This window comes from Platichthys flesus, chromosome 10 (genome assembly GCF_949316205.1).
Source record: "Platichthys flesus chromosome 10, fPlaFle2.1, whole genome shotgun sequence".
Taxonomy (NCBI): domain Eukaryota; kingdom Metazoa; phylum Chordata; class Actinopteri; order Pleuronectiformes; family Pleuronectidae; genus Platichthys; species Platichthys flesus.
The window spans coordinates 22,627,089-22,639,480 of record NC_084954.1 but is presented as its reverse complement, the minus strand read 5'-3'; the positions used below and the strand labels follow the sequence as shown (position 1 = coordinate 22,639,480).

Here is a 12,392-nt window from a genome sequence, read left to right as displayed (position 1 = left end):
CCCTTTTATTTCCTCTGCAAAACAGAGAAAACCTAGATGAAAAGCAACAAGGTAAGCCCTGGCCGTCTCTGATGAATCACCACAAAAGACAACACAAACTGCACTAAATTCGGAAAATCAGCATACAGGCAGTACAAGAATTTCTAGCAAACATTACTTATCAAAACAGTAAACTTGGAACAGGAGTGAACCAGTCTATTTGCTTTAAAATTATATTTCTACAACAATTAGTGGCATTAAAAATTGCATTGTGACAGAAGCACAAAATATCTACATCAAAGTCGATAAATTAGGCCCAGTGTGGGGCTCTTATTGCAATTGAACATAATGATCAGGGGAGAGCGCGGACGCAGTCCCCCACTACCACAAATTATGCAGTCGAGATTCCCACATTTGGGGAATTCGCACGGGTCAGCACAACCGAAGTGCAATGGCTGAGCCTCGCCCTGGGTGAACCACCTTCATGATCATGGTATCTCCCCTGCCAGGTAAGTATGAGTTGGATTCATTGGAGACAGGCTCTTGTATCTTAGACCCAGTTGTTAGGCTCACGGTGCCTGCCATGCATATTCACAGATCCAAAGGCCTTCAGTATCACATCATCCCCTTTTGTGAAGGACTTGTTGGAGTGAAGCAAACAATTCTATGAAATGACATCTAATTAGTTTATCAATTTCCTTGTCTCAAGCCCTTTTATTTCCTCTGCAAAACAGAGAAAACCTAGATGAAAAGCAACAAGGTAAGCCCTGGCCGTCTCTGATAAATCACCACAAAAGACAACACAAACTGCTCTAAATTCGGAATAATCAGCATACAGGCAGTACAAGAATTTCTAGCAAACATTACTTATCAAAACAGCAAACTTGGAACAGGAGTGAACCCGTTTATTTGCTGTAAAAATTATACTTGAACCACAATCAGTGGCTTTATAGATGCATTGTGACAGAAGCACAAAATATCTACATCAAAGTCGATAAATTAGGCCCAGTGTGGGGCTCTTATTGCAATTGAACATAATGATAAGGGGAGAGCGCGGACGCAGTCCCCCACTACCACAAATTATGCAGTCGAGATTCCCACATTTGGGGGATTCGCACGGGTCAGCACAACCGAAGTGCAATGGCTGAGCCTCGCCCTGGGTGAACCACCTTCATGATCATGGTATCTCCCCTGCCAGGTAAGTATGAGTTGGATGCATTGGAGACAGGCTCTTGTATCTTAGACCCAGTTGTTAGGCTCACGGTGCCTGCCATGCATATTCACAGATCCAAAGGCCTTCAGTATCACATCATCCCCTTTTGTGAAGGACTTGTTGGAGTGAAGCAAACAATTCTATGAAATGACATCTAATTAGTTTATCAATTTCCTTGTCTCAAGCCCTTTTATTTCCTCTGCAAAACAGAGAAAACCTAGATGAAAAGCAACAAGGTAAGCCCTGGCCGTCTCTGATAAATCACCACAAAAGACAACACAAACTGCTCTAAATTCGGAATAATCAGCATACAGGCAGTACAAGAATTTCTAGCAAACATTACTTATCAAAACAGCAAACTTGGAACAGGAGTGAACCCGTTTATTTGCTGTAAAATTATATTTCTACCACAATTAGTGGCATTATAGATGCATTTTGTCTGGAGCACAAAATATCTACATCAAAGTCTATAAAATGGGCCCAGTGTGGGACTCTTATTGCAATTGAACATAATGATCAGGGGAGAGCGCAGACGCAGTCCCCCACTACCACAAATTATGCAGTCGAGATTCCCACATTTGGGGAATTCGCACGGGTCAGCACAACCGAAGTGCAATGGCTGAGCCTCGCCCTGGGTGAACCACCTTCATGATCATGGTATCTCCCCTGGCAGGTAAGTATGAATTGGATGCATTGGAGACAGGCTCTTGTATCTTAGACCCAGTTGTTAGGCTCACGGTACCTGCCATGCATATTTACAGAATCCAAAGGCCTTCAGTATCACATCATCCCCTTTTGGTGAAGAACTTGTTGGAGTGAAGCAAACACATCCATGAAATGACATCTAATTAGTTTACCAATTTCCTTGTCTCCAGCCCTTTTATTTCCTCTGCAAAACAGAGAAAACCTAGATGAAAAGCAGCAAGGTAAGCCCTGGCCGTCTCTGATAAATCACCACAAAAGACAACACAAACTGCTCTAAATTCGGAATAATCAGCATACAGGCAGTACAAGAATTTCTAGCAAACATTACTTATCAAAACAGCAAACTTGGAACAGGAGTGAACCCGTTTATTTGCTGTAAAATTATATTTCTACCACAATTAGTGGCATTATAGATGCATTGTGTCTGGAGCACAAAATATCTACATCAAAGTCTATAAAATAAGCCCAGTGTGGGGCTCTTATTGCAATTGAACATAATGATAAGGGGAGAGCGCGGACGCAGTCCCCCACTACCACAAATTATGCAGTCGAGACTCCCACATTTGGGGAATTCGCACTGGTCAGCACAACCGAAGTGCAATGGCTGAGCCTCGCCCTGGGTGAACCACCTTCATGATCATGGTATCTCCCCTGCCAGGTAAGTATGAGTTGGATGCATTGGAGACAGGCTCTTGTATCTTAGACCCAGTTGTTAGGCTCATGGTGCCTGCCATGCATATTTACAGAATCCAAAGGCCTTCAGTATCACATCATCCCCTTTTGGTGAAGAACTTGTTGGAGTGAAGCAAACACATCCATGAAATGACATCTAATTAGTTTACCAATTTCCTTGTCTCCAGCCCTTTTATTTCCTCTGCAAAACAGAGAAAACCTAGATGAAAAGCAGCAAGGTAAGCCCTGGCCGTCTCTGATAAATCACCACAAAAGACAACACAAACTGCTCTAAATTCGGAAAAATCAGCATACAGGCAGTACAATAATTTCTAGCAAACATTACTTATCAAAACAGCAAACTTGGAACAGGAGTGAACCCGTTTATTTGCTGTAAAATTATATTTCTACCACAATTAGTGGCAATATTGATTGCATTGGGTCAGAAGCACAAAATATCTACATCAAAGTCGATAAATTAGGCCCAGTGTGGGGCTCTTATTGCAATTGAACATAATGATCAGGGGAGAGCGCAGACGCAGTCCCCCACTACCACAAATTATGCAGTCGAGATTCCCACATTTGGGGAATTCGCACAGGTCAGCACAACCGAAGTGCAATGGCTGAGCCTCGCCCTGGGTGAACCACCTTCATGATCATGGTATCTCCCCTGTCAGGTAAGTATGAGTTGGATGCATTGGAGACAGGCTCTTGTATCTTAGACCCAGTTGTTAGGCTCATGGTGCCTGCCATGCATATTTACAGAATCCAAAGGCCTTCAGTATCACATCATCCCCTTTTGGTGAAGAACTTGTTGGAGTGAAGCAAACACATCCATGAAATGACATCTAATTAGTTTACCAATTTCCTTGTCTCCAGCCCTTTTATTTCCTCTGCAAAACAGAGAAAACCTAGATGAAAAGCAACAAGGTAAGCCCTGGCCGTCTCTGATAAATCACCACAAAAGACAACACAAACTGCTCTAAATTCGGAATAATCAGCATACAGCCAGTACAAGAATTTCTAGCAAACATTACTTATCAAAACAGTTTACTTGGAACAGGAGTGAACCAGTCTATTTGCATTAAAATTATATTTCTACCACAATTAGTGGCAATATAGATTGCATTGGGTCAGAAGCACAAAATATCTACATCAAAGTCGATAAATTAGGCCCAGTGTGGGGCTCTTATTGCAATTGAACATAATGATCAGGGGAGAGCGCGGACGCAGTCCCCCACTACCACAAATTATGCAGTCGAGATTCCCAGATTTGGGGAATTCGCACAGGTCAGCACAACCGAAGTGCAATGGCTGAGCCTCGCCCTGGGTGAACCACCATCATGATCATGGTATCTCCCCTGTCAGGTAAGTATGAGTTGGATGCATTGGAGACAGGCTCTTGTATCTTAGACCCAGTTGTTAGGCTCACGGTGCCTGCCATGCATATTCACAGATCCAAAGGCCTTCAGTATCACATCATCCCCTTTTGGTGAAGGACTTGTTGGAGTGAAGCAAACACTTCTATGAAATGACATCTAATTAGTTTATCGATTTCCTTGTCTCCAGCCCTTTTATTTCCTCTGCAAAACAGAGAAAACCTAGATGAAAAGCAGCAAGGTAAGCCCTGGCCGTCTCTGATAAATCACCACAAAAGACAACACAAACTGCTCTAAATTCGGAAAAATCAGCATACAGGCAGTACAATAATTTCTAGCAAACATTACTTATCAAAACAGCAAACTTGGAACAGGAGTGAACCCGTTTATTTGCTGTAAAAATTATACTTGAACCACAATCAGTGGCATTATAGATGCATTGTGTCTGGAGCACAAAATATCTACATCAAAGTCTATAAAATAAGCCCAGTGTGGGGCTCTTATTGCAATTGAACATAATGATAAGGGGAGAGCGCGGACGCAGTCCCCCACTACCACAAATTATGCAGTCGAGATTCCCACATTTGGGGAATTCGCACAGGTCAGCACAACCGAAGTGCAATGGCTGAGCCTCGCCCTGGGTGAACCACCTTCATGATCATGGTATCTCCCCTGCCAGGTAAGTATGAGTTGGATGCATTGGAGACAGGCTCTTGTATCTTAGACCCAGTTGTTAGGCTCACGGTGCCTGCCATGCATATTCACAGATCCAAAGGCCTTCAGTATCACATCATCCCCGTTTGGTGAAGGACTTGTTGGAGTGAAGCAAACACTTCTATGAAATGACATCTAATTAGTTTATCAATTTCCTTGTCTCCAGCCCTTTTATTTCCTCTGCAAAACAGAGAAAACCTAGATGAAAAGCAACAAGGTAAGCCCTGGCCGTCTCTGATGAATCACCACAAAAGACAACACAAACTGCACTAAATTCGGAAAATCAGCATACAGGCAGTACAAGAATTTCTAGCAAACATTACTTATCAAAACAGTAAACTTGGAACAGGAGTGAACCAGTCTATTTGCTTTAAAATTATATTTCTACAACAATTAGTGGCATTATAGATGCATTGTGTCTGGAGCACAAAATATTTACATCAAAGTCGATAAATTAGGCCCAGTGTGGGGCTCTTATTGCAATTGAACATAATGATAAGGGGAGAGCGCGGACGCAGTCCCCCACTACCACAAATTATGCAGTCGAGATTCCCACATTTGGGGAATTCGCACAGGTCAGCACAACCGAAGTGCAATGGCTGAGCCTCGCCCTGGGTGAACCATCTTCATGATCATGGTATCTCCCCTGCCAGGTAATTATGAGTTGGATGCATTGGAGACAGGCTCTTGTATCTTAGACCCAGTTGTTAGGCTCACGGTGCCTGCCATGCATATTCACAGATCCAAAGGCCTTCAGTATCACATCATCCCCGTTTGGTGAAGGACTTGTTGGAGTGAAGCAAACACTTCTATGAAATGACATCTAATTAGTTTATCAATTTCCTTGTCTCCAGCCCTTTTATTTCCTCTGCAAAACAGAGAAAACCTAGATGAAAAGCAACAAGGTAAGCCCTGGCCGTCTCTGATGAATCACCACAAAAGACAACACAAACTGCACTAAATTCGGAAAATCAGCATACAGGCAGTACAAGAATTTCTAGCAAACATTACTTATCAAAACAGTAAACTTGGAACAGGAGTGAACCAGTCTATTTGCTTTAAAATTATATTTCTACAACAATTAGTGGCATTAAAAATTGCATTGTGACAGAAGCACAAAATATCTACATCAAAGTCGATAAATTAGGCCCAGTGTGGGGCTCTTATTGCAATTGAACATAATGATCAGGGGAGAGCGCGGACGCAGTCCCCCACTACCACAAATTATGCAGTCGAGATTCCCACATTTGGGGAATTCGCACAGGTCAGCACAACCGAAGTGCAATGGCTGAGCCTCGCCCTGGGTGAACCACCTTCATGATCATGGTATCTCCCCTGCCAGGTAAGTATGAGTTGGATGCATTGGAGACAGGCTCTTGTATCTTAGACCCAGTTGTTAGGCTCACGGTGCCTGCCATGCATATTCACAGATCCAAAGGTCTTCAGTATCACATCATCCCCGTTTGGTGAAGGACTTGATGGAGTGAAGCAAACACTTCTATGAAATGACATCTAATTAGTTTATCAATTTCCTTGTCTCCAGCCCTTTTATTTCCTCTGCAAAACAGAGAAAACCTAGATGAAAAGCAGCAAGGTAAGCCCTGGCCGTCTCTGATAAATCACCACAAAAGACAACACAAACTGCTCTAAATTCGGAAAAATCAGCATACAGGCAGTACAAGAATTTCTAGCAAACATTACTTATCAAAACCGAAAACTTGGAAAAGGAGTGAACCAGTCTATTTGCTTTAAAATTATATTTCTACCACAATTAGTGGCATTATAGATTGCGTTGTGTCAGAAGCACAAAATATCTACATCAAAGTCTATATAATAGGCCCAGTGTGGGGCTCTTATTGCAATTGAACATAATGATCAGGGGAGAGCGCGGACGCAGTCCCCCACTACCACAAATTATGCAGTCGAGATTCCCACATTTGGGGAATTCGCACGGGTCAGCACAACCGAAGTGCAATGGCTGAGCCTCGCCCTGGGTGAACCACCTTCATGATCATGGTATCTCCCCTGCCAGGTAAGTATGAGTTGGATGCATTGGAGACAGGCTCATGTATCTTAGACCCAGTTGTTAGGCTCACGGTGCCTGCTATGCATATTCACAGATCCAAAGGCCTTCAGTATCACATCATCCCCGTTTGGTGAAGGACTTGTTGGAGTGAAGCAAACACTTCTATGAAATGACATCTAATTAGTTTATCAATTTCCTTGTCTCCAGCCCTTTTATTTCCTCTGCAAAACAGAGAAAACCTAGATGAAAAGCAACAAGGTAAGCCCTGGCCGTCTCTGATGAATCACCACAAAAGACAACACAAACTGCACTAAATTCGGAATTCAGCATACAGGCAGTACAAGAATTTCTAGCAAACATTACTTATCAAAACAGTAAACTTGGAACAGGAGTGAACCAGTCTATTTGCTTTAAAATTATATTTCTACAACAATTAGTGGCATTAAAAATTGCATTGTGACAGAAGCACAAAATATCTACATCAAAGTCGATAAATTAGGCCCAGTGTGGGGCTCTTATTGCAATTGAACATAATGATCAGGGGAGAGTGCGGACGCAGTCCCCCACTACCACAAATTATGCAGTCGAGATTCCCACATTTGGGGAATTCACACGGGTCAGCACAACCGAAGTGCAATGGCTGAGCCTCGCCCTGGGTGAACCACCTTCATGATCATGGTATCTCCCCTGCCAGGTAAGTATGAGTTGGATGCATTGGAGACAGGCTCTTGTATCTTAGACCCAGTTGTTAGGCTCACGGTGCCTGCCATGCATATTCACAGATCCAAAGGCCTTCAGTATCACATCATCCCCGTTTGGTGAAGGACTTGTTGGAGTGAAGCAAACACTTCTATGAAATGACATCTAATTAGTTTATCAATTTCCTTGTCTCCAGCCCTTTTATTTCCTCTGCAAAACAGAGAAAACCTAGATGAAAAGCAACAAGGTAAGCCCTGGCCGTCTCTGATGAATCACCACAAAAGACAACACAAACTGCACTAAATTCGGAAAATCAGCATACAGGCAGTACAAGAATTTCTAGCAAACATTACTTATCAAAACAGTAAACTTGGAACAGGAGTGAACCAGTCTATTTGCTTTAAAATTATATTTCTTTATATTTCTACAACAATTAGTGGCATTAAAAATTGCATTGTGACAGAAGCACAAAATATCTACATCAAAGTCGATAAATTAGGCCCAGTGTGGGGCTCTTATTGCAATTGAACATAATGATCAGGGGAGAGCGCGGACGCAGTCCCCCACTACCACAAATTATGCAGTCGAGATTCCCACATTTGGGGAATTCGCACAGGTCAGCACAACCGAAGTGCAATGGCTGAGCCTCGCCCTGGGTGAACCACCTTCATGATCATGGTATCTCCCCTGCCAGGTAAGTATGAGTTGGATGCATTGGAGACAGGCTCTTGTATCTTAGACCCAGTTGTTAGGCTCACGGTGCCTGCCATGCATATTCACAGATCCAAAGGCCTTCAGTATCACATCATCCCCGTTTGGTGAAGGACTTGATGGAGTGAAGCAAACACTTCTATGAAATGACATCTAATTAGTTTATCAATTTCCTTGTCTCCAGCCCTTTTATTTCCTCTGCAAAACAGAGAAAACCTAGATGAAAAGCAGCAAGGTAAGCCCTGGCCGTCTCTGATAAATCACCACAAAAGACAACACAAACTGCTCTAAATTCGGAAAAATCAGCATACAGGCAGTACAAGAATTTCTAGCAAACATTACTTATCAAAACCGTAAACTTGGAAAAGGAGTGAACCAGTCTATTTGCTTTAAAATTATATTTCTACCACAATTAGTGGCATTATAGATTGCGTTGTGTCAGAAGCACAAAATATCTACATCAAAGTCTATAAAATAGGCCCAGTGTGGGGCTCTTATTGCAATTGAACATAATGATCAGGGGAGAGCGCGGACGCAGTCCCCCACTACCACATATTATGCAGTCGAGATTCCCACATTTGGGGAATTCGCACGGGTCAGCACAACCGAAGTGCAATGGCTGAGCCTCGCCCTGGGTGAACCACCTTCATGATCATGGTATCTCCCCTGCCAGGTAAGTATGAGTTGGATGCATTGGAGACAGGCTCTTGTATCTTAGACCCAGTTGTTAGGCTCACGGTGCCTGCTATGCATATTCACAGATCCAAAGGCCTTCAGTATCACATCATCCCCATTTGGTGAAGGACTTGTTGGAGTGAAGCAAACACTTCTATGAAATGACATCTAATTAGTTTATCAATTTCCTTGTCTCCAGCCCTTTTATTTCCTCTGCAAAACAGAGAAAACCTAGATGAAAAGCAACAAGGTAAGCCCTGGCCGTCTCTGATGAATCACCACAAAAGACAACACAAACTGCACTAAATTCGGAAAATCAGCATACAGGCAGTACAAGAATTTCTAGCAAACATTACTTATCAAAACCGTAAACTTGGAAAAGGAGTGAACCAGTCTATTTGCTTTAAAAATATATTTCTACCACAATTAGTGGCATTATAGATTGCGTTGTGTCAGAAGCACAAAATATCTACATCAAAGTCTATAAAATAGGCCCAGTGTGGGGCTCTTATTGCAATTGAACATAATGATCAGGGGAGAGCGCGGACGCAGTCCCCCACTACCACAAATTATGCAGTCGAGATTCCCACATTTGGGGAATTCGCACAGGTCAGCACAACCGAAGTGCAATGGCTGAGCCTCGCCCTGGGTGAACCACCTTCATGATCATGGTATCTCCCCTGCCAGGTAAGTATGAGTTGGATGCATTGGAGACAGGCTCTTGTATCTTAGACCCAGTTGTTAGGCTCATGGTGCCTGCCATGCATATTTACAGAATCCAAAGGCCTTCAGTATCACATCATCCCCTTTTGGTGAAGAACTTGTTGGAGTGAAGCAAACACATCCATGAAATGACATCTAATTAGTTTACCAATTTCCTTGTCTCCAGCCCTTTTATTTCCTCTGCAAAACAGAGAAAACCTAGATGAAAAGCAGCAAGGTAAGCCCTGGCCGTCTCTGATAAATCACCACAAAAGACAACACAAACTGCTCTAAATTCGGAATAATCAGCATACAGGCAGTACAATAATTTCTAGCAAACATTACTTATCAAAACAGCAAACTTGGAACAGGAGTGAACCCGTTTATTTGCTGTAAAAATTATACTTGAACCACAATCAGTGGCATTATAGATGCATTGTGTCTGGAGCACAAAATATCTACATCAAAGTCTATAAAATAAGCCCAGTGTGGGGCTCTTATTGCAATTGAACATAATGATAAGGGGAGAGCGCGGACGCAGTCCCCCACTACCACAAATTTTGCAGTCGAGATTCCCACATTTGGGGAATTCGCACAGGTCAGCACAACCGAAGTGCAATGGCTGAGCCTCGCCCTGGGTGAACCACCTTCATGATCATGGTATCTCCCCTGCCAGGTAAGTATGAGTTGGATGCATTGGAGACAGGCTCTTGTATCTTAGACCCAGTTGTTAGGCTCACGGTGCCTGCCATGCATATTCACAGATCCAAAGGCCTTCAGTATCACATCATCCCCGTTTGGTGAAGGACTTGTTGGAGTGAAGCAAACACTTCTATGAAATGACATCTAATTAGTTTATCAATTTCCTTGTCTCCAGCCCTTTTATTTCCTCTGCAAAACAGAGAAAACCTAGATGAAAAGCAACAAGGTAAGCCCTGGCCGTCTCTGATGAATCACCACAAAAGACAACACAAACTGCACTAAATTCGGAAAATCAGCATACAGGCAGTACAAGAATTTCTAGCAAACATTACTTATCAAAACAGTAAACTTGGAACAGGAGTGAACCAGTCTATTTGCTTTAAAATTATATTTCTACAACAATTAGTGGCATTAAAAATTGCATTGTGACAGAAGCACAAAATATCTACATCAAAGTCGATAAATTAGGCCCAGTGTGGGGCTCTTATTGCAATTGAACATAATGATCAGGGGAGAGCGCGGACGCAGTCCCCCACTACCACAAATTATGCAGTCGAGATTCCCACATTTGGGGAATTCGCACGGGTCAGCACAACCGAAGTGCAATGGCTGAGCCTCGCCCTGGGTGAACCACCTTCATGATCATGGTATCTCCCCTGCCAGGTAAGTATGAGTTGGATTCATTGGAGACAGGCTCTTGTATCTTAGACCCAGTTGTTAGGCTCACGGTGCCTGCCATGCATATTCACAGATCCAAAGGCCTTCAGTATCACATCATCCCCTTTTGTGAAGGACTTGTTGGAGTGAAGCAAACAATTCTATGAAATGACATCTAATTAGTTTATCAATTTCCTTGTCTCAAGCCCTTTTATTTCCTCTGCAAAACAGAGAAAACCTAGATGAAAAGCAACAAGGTAAGCCCTGGCCGTCTCTGATAAATCACCACAAAAGACAACACAAACTGCTCTAAATTCGGAATAATCAGCATACAGGCAGTACAAGAATTTCTAGCAAACATTACTTATCAAAACAGCAAACTTGGAACAGGAGTGAACCCGTTTATTTGCTGTAAAAATTATACTTGAACCACAATCAGTGGCTTTATAGATGCATTGTGACAGAAGCACAAAATATCTACATCAAAGTCGATAAATTAGGCCCAGTGTGGGGCTCTTATTGCAATTGAACATAATGATAAGGGGAGAGCGCGGACGCAGTCCCCCACTACCACAAATTATGCAGTCGAGATTCCCACATTTGGGGGATTCGCACGGGTCAGCACAACCGAAGTGCAATGGCTGAGCCTCGCCCTGGGTGAACCACCTTCATGATCATGGTATCTCCCCTGCCAGGTAAGTATGAGTTGGATGCATTGGAGACAGGCTCTTGTATCTTAGACCCAGTTGTTAGGCTCACGGTGCCTGCCATGCATATTCACAGATCCAAAGGCCTTCAGTATCACATCATCCCCTTTTGTGAAGGACTTGTTGGAGTGAAGCAAACAATTCTATGAAATGACATCTAATTAGTTTATCAATTTCCTTGTCTCAAGCCCTTTTATTTCCTCTGCAAAACAGAGAAAACCTAGATGAAAAGCAACAAGGTAAGCCCTGGCCGTCTCTGATAAATCACCACAAAAGACAACACAAACTGCTCTAAATTCGGAATAATCAGCATACAGGCAGTACAAGAATTTCTAGCAAACATTACTTATCAAAACAGCAAACTTGGAACAGGAGTGAACCCGTTTATTTGCTGTAAAATTATATTTCTACCACAATTAGTGGCATTATAGATGCATTTTGTCTGGAGCACAAAATATCTACATCAAAGTCTATAAAATGGGCCCAGTGTGGGACTCTTATTGCAATTGAACATAATGATCAGGGGAGAGCGCAGACGCAGTCCCCCACTACCACAAATTATGCAGTCGAGATTCCCACATTTGGGGAATTCGCACGGGTCAGCACAACCGAAGTGCAATGGCTGAGCCTCGCCCTGGGTGAACCACCTTCATGATCATGGTATCTCCCCTGGCAGGTAAGTATGAATTGGATGCATTGGAGACAGGCTCTTGTATCTTAGACCCAGTTGTTAGGCTCACGGTACCTGCCATGCATATTTACAGAATCCAAAGGCCTTCAGTATCACATCATCCCCTTTTGGTGAAGAACTTGTTGGAGTGAAGCAAACACATCCATGAAATGACATCTAA

At 42.9% G+C, this 12,392-nt stretch overlaps 18 non-coding genes across 18 annotated transcripts; all 18 read right to left on the bottom strand.

Moving 5' to 3' along the window:
• Nucleotides 1–332: 332 nt before the first annotated feature.
• On the bottom strand, nt 333–496 carry LOC133964215 (U1 spliceosomal RNA). Its single transcript, XR_009923681.1, has one exon. It is a non-coding gene; the product is annotated as a U1 spliceosomal RNA (small nuclear RNA).
• A 525-nt stretch (nt 497–1,021) lies between these two features.
• Nucleotides 1,022–1,185, bottom strand: LOC133962675 (U1 spliceosomal RNA). The gene has a single exon (XR_009922254.1). It is a non-coding gene; the product is annotated as a U1 spliceosomal RNA (small nuclear RNA).
• Nucleotides 1,186–1,709: 524 nt separating this feature from the next.
• Nucleotides 1,710–1,873, bottom strand: LOC133963989 (U1 spliceosomal RNA). The gene has a single exon (XR_009923465.1). It is a non-coding gene; the product is annotated as a U1 spliceosomal RNA (small nuclear RNA).
• A 526-nt stretch (nt 1,874–2,399) lies between these two features.
• LOC133963957 (U1 spliceosomal RNA) lies at nt 2,400–2,563 on the bottom strand. The gene has a single exon (XR_009923435.1). It is a non-coding gene; the product is annotated as a U1 spliceosomal RNA (small nuclear RNA).
• Nucleotides 2,564–3,090: 527 nt separating this feature from the next.
• LOC133964005 (U1 spliceosomal RNA) lies at nt 3,091–3,254 on the bottom strand. The gene has a single exon (XR_009923480.1). It is a non-coding gene; the product is annotated as a U1 spliceosomal RNA (small nuclear RNA).
• A 527-nt stretch (nt 3,255–3,781) lies between these two features.
• Nucleotides 3,782–3,945, bottom strand: LOC133964060 (U1 spliceosomal RNA). The gene has a single exon (XR_009923534.1). It is a non-coding gene; the product is annotated as a U1 spliceosomal RNA (small nuclear RNA).
• A 526-nt stretch (nt 3,946–4,471) lies between these two features.
• LOC133963155 (U1 spliceosomal RNA) lies at nt 4,472–4,635 on the bottom strand. Its single transcript, XR_009922670.1, has one exon. It is a non-coding gene; the product is annotated as a U1 spliceosomal RNA (small nuclear RNA).
• Nucleotides 4,636–5,159: 524 nt separating this feature from the next.
• On the bottom strand, nt 5,160–5,323 carry LOC133963950 (U1 spliceosomal RNA). Its single transcript, XR_009923428.1, has one exon. It is a non-coding gene; the product is annotated as a U1 spliceosomal RNA (small nuclear RNA).
• A 525-nt stretch (nt 5,324–5,848) lies between these two features.
• On the bottom strand, nt 5,849–6,012 carry LOC133963717 (U1 spliceosomal RNA). Its single transcript, XR_009923204.1, has one exon. It is a non-coding gene; the product is annotated as a U1 spliceosomal RNA (small nuclear RNA).
• Nucleotides 6,013–6,538: 526 nt separating this feature from the next.
• On the bottom strand, nt 6,539–6,702 carry LOC133964203 (U1 spliceosomal RNA). The gene has a single exon (XR_009923670.1). It is a non-coding gene; the product is annotated as a U1 spliceosomal RNA (small nuclear RNA).
• A 524-nt stretch (nt 6,703–7,226) lies between these two features.
• Nucleotides 7,227–7,390, bottom strand: LOC133963975 (U1 spliceosomal RNA). Its single transcript, XR_009923452.1, has one exon. It is a non-coding gene; the product is annotated as a U1 spliceosomal RNA (small nuclear RNA).
• Nucleotides 7,391–7,925: 535 nt separating this feature from the next.
• LOC133963705 (U1 spliceosomal RNA) lies at nt 7,926–8,089 on the bottom strand. Its single transcript, XR_009923193.1, has one exon. It is a non-coding gene; the product is annotated as a U1 spliceosomal RNA (small nuclear RNA).
• Nucleotides 8,090–8,615: 526 nt separating this feature from the next.
• On the bottom strand, nt 8,616–8,779 carry LOC133963933 (U1 spliceosomal RNA). The gene has a single exon (XR_009923411.1). It is a non-coding gene; the product is annotated as a U1 spliceosomal RNA (small nuclear RNA).
• A 525-nt stretch (nt 8,780–9,304) lies between these two features.
• Nucleotides 9,305–9,468, bottom strand: LOC133963694 (U1 spliceosomal RNA). The gene has a single exon (XR_009923182.1). It is a non-coding gene; the product is annotated as a U1 spliceosomal RNA (small nuclear RNA).
• Nucleotides 9,469–9,995: 527 nt separating this feature from the next.
• LOC133963935 (U1 spliceosomal RNA) lies at nt 9,996–10,159 on the bottom strand. Its single transcript, XR_009923413.1, has one exon. It is a non-coding gene; the product is annotated as a U1 spliceosomal RNA (small nuclear RNA).
• A 525-nt stretch (nt 10,160–10,684) lies between these two features.
• LOC133964191 (U1 spliceosomal RNA) lies at nt 10,685–10,848 on the bottom strand. The gene has a single exon (XR_009923659.1). It is a non-coding gene; the product is annotated as a U1 spliceosomal RNA (small nuclear RNA).
• Nucleotides 10,849–11,373: 525 nt separating this feature from the next.
• On the bottom strand, nt 11,374–11,537 carry LOC133962664 (U1 spliceosomal RNA). The gene has a single exon (XR_009922243.1). It is a non-coding gene; the product is annotated as a U1 spliceosomal RNA (small nuclear RNA).
• Nucleotides 11,538–12,061: 524 nt separating this feature from the next.
• On the bottom strand, nt 12,062–12,225 carry LOC133963988 (U1 spliceosomal RNA). The gene has a single exon (XR_009923464.1). It is a non-coding gene; the product is annotated as a U1 spliceosomal RNA (small nuclear RNA).
• Nucleotides 12,226–12,392: the final 167 nt, after the last annotated feature.